A 2,592-nucleotide genomic window follows, 5' to 3' on the forward strand; every position below is an offset into this window, starting at 1 on the left:
TTGCTTGAACCCAGGAGGCGGAGGTTGCAATGAGCCAAGATCATGCTACTGCTCTCCAGCTTAGGCAATAGGGTAAGAATACATCTTAAAAAAAAAAAAAAAGAAAGAAAGAAGAGTCCGTCATGGTCGCTGCTGCCCTGAGGAGGATGAGGAAGCCCACACAAGCAAAACTGCTGCCCAGGTCGGCCATCCAAGCACTTGCGGGTCTGACGCAGCCACTGGTCTTGGCGCTCCTGCTCCTGTCTGCCCCTCTATCCAGTGTTGTATCACGGACTGATTCACTGAGCCAAACTGTACTCAACTCAGATATTTCTACCCCAAATGTGAATGCTTTAACACATGAAAAACAAACCAAACCTTCTATTTCCCAAGTCAGTACCACCCTCCCTCCCACAACGAGTACTGAGAAAAGTGGAGGAGCATCTGTGGCTCCTCATCCCTCGCCTACACCTCTGTCTCAAGAGGAAGCTGATAACAATGAAGATCCTAGCATAGAGAAGGGGGATCTTCTCATGCTGAACAGTTCTCCATCCACAGCCAAAGACACTCTGGACAGTGGCGATTACGGAGAACCAGACTATGGCTGGACCACGGACCCCAGGGACGACGACGAGTCTGATGACACCATGGAAGTAAACAAGGATTACATGGAAATTGAACAGTCAGTGAAATCTTTTAAGATGCCATCCTCAACTATAGAAGAGGAAGACAGCCATTTCTTTTTTCATCTTATTAATTTTGCTTTTTGCATTGCTACTGTCTACATTACATATCACAACAAAAGGAAGATTTTTCTTCTGGTTCAAAGCAGGAAATGGCGTGATGGCCTTTGTTTCAAAACAGTGGAATACCATTGCCTAGATCACAATGTTAATGAGGCAATGTCTTCTTTGAAGATTACCAATAATTATATTTTTTAAAGTCCTGTGATTTGAGTTTGCTTATTATGTAATTTTATTTGCTTGACTTTTTATATGATATTGTGCTGATGTTTGACATAGGCAATTGGTACTTAAATGAGAGGTGGGTCTCTCTTTTGCCTTGGTGCTTTGGAAATTAAGTGTCACAAACAAGAAGTATATAATGTTTTATCTGTACTTTTAGAGGTGAGTTTAATCAGGTGTCCAAAATGCGAGTTAAGCATTACCTTATATTTACACTGTTAGTTTTTATTGTTTTAGATTTATTGTGCTTCTTCTGGAAGTATTAGTGATGCTACTTTTAAAAGTTCCCAAACTTGTAACTAAATTGTAACATATCTGTTACTGACTCATATTCATTCTCTGCCATTCAAATACTATTTTTTAACCACACATTTTTTGTGGTCCCAAACTGTAATGTACAAGGATATGTGTGATAATGCTTTGCATTTGAGTAATATTTTTTTCCTTCCAAGAAAACTGCTTTGGATATTTTTAGATAATTTAAACATAATTTAGGATAACGATATTGCTCAATCTGACCACAATTTTAGGTAAAACATTAAATGTGTCAAGAAATCTTGCAACATAGATTCTGCAGTTTGCAGTGGACATAGATAAAATGTTACAGAGATACTATTTTTTTGGTTTGAATTACTGTATTAAATTTAGAAGTGGAAACTGTGGTAAAATATTACATACATGTACAGTTGCCTTTAGTTAGCAATTGATTGTAGCATGGGTTCCTCTAAGTTTTCAAGCATTGAGCGGAGTTTAAAATTATATCACGTTTGTTTACTTCATTTATTATTTTATAGTAAATTTGAATAAATCTTAGGGGCCATTATCACTTAAATAATACTGTATCTAGGTACTGCAAATTAAAATTATACCTGAATGAAGTTGTTTGTATAAAGTATATTTGTGTACAATGACCTTTTTTCCTCCACACTTGTTTTCCTTTGTTTTTGTTTTTTATGGCAACTGGAAATTATTTACTATATTTCATTTGTGTCTGTCTATCATAAAGAACTGATCAATATGTAAATATGTGATTTGAACCATGGTTGACTTACAAGTGTCACTACAACTCTTTAGAAAACATAATAGATGTTAAGCAGGGCCCAGGTGAGCCAGTGGGCTTGTGCTTTGTGTAGAGCTGGAAGAACGCCGTCCATCCTGTCTCCCGGGTGGACAGTGCACTTTCCTAATAAGGAAGGGAAGTACAATGGAAATATCTCCGAATTGTTTTATTGCAGTACTTTTTTTTATATCTGAAACTGTATTATTTTAGTATTTTGAAAAAGATTTTTAAAAATAAATGGCAAAGATATGTATATATACAAAAAGAAGTTTGGATGAAAAGGGAAAATGAAAGAGCAGGGTCATGAGAGTGCTGAAGAACCAAGAGAATGTTTTGTTTTGTTTTAAGTCTGATATCTTTGAGCACACTGGAAGATTGAGGGAAAGCAGCATGAGCCACCATGCCTGGCTGCTAAAGGCAATACTTAACCAAATGAGTATAATTGTCTTCCCATAATATTTTTCTCTTACAAAAAAACGTGGCAGGCCCACAGAGGATAGTCTGCTAATTCCAACTCTCAAGATTACAAGGGACTAGGTACGAATGAGCACAAATGTAAATGAGTTTGTGAATTGGATGGTCAGGTGG

General features: G+C 37.0%; 1 pseudogene; it reads left to right on the forward strand.

Moving 5' to 3' along the window:
- On the forward strand, nucleotides 1-1,221 carry LOC102135111 (keratinocyte-associated transmembrane protein 2 pseudogene; annotated as a pseudogene).
- Nucleotides 1,222-2,592: the final 1,371 nt, after the last annotated feature.

The sequence above is a fragment of the Macaca fascicularis genome, chromosome 1, assembly GCF_037993035.2.
Source record: "Macaca fascicularis isolate 582-1 chromosome 1, T2T-MFA8v1.1".
NCBI lineage: Eukaryota > Metazoa > Chordata > Mammalia > Primates > Cercopithecidae > Macaca > Macaca fascicularis.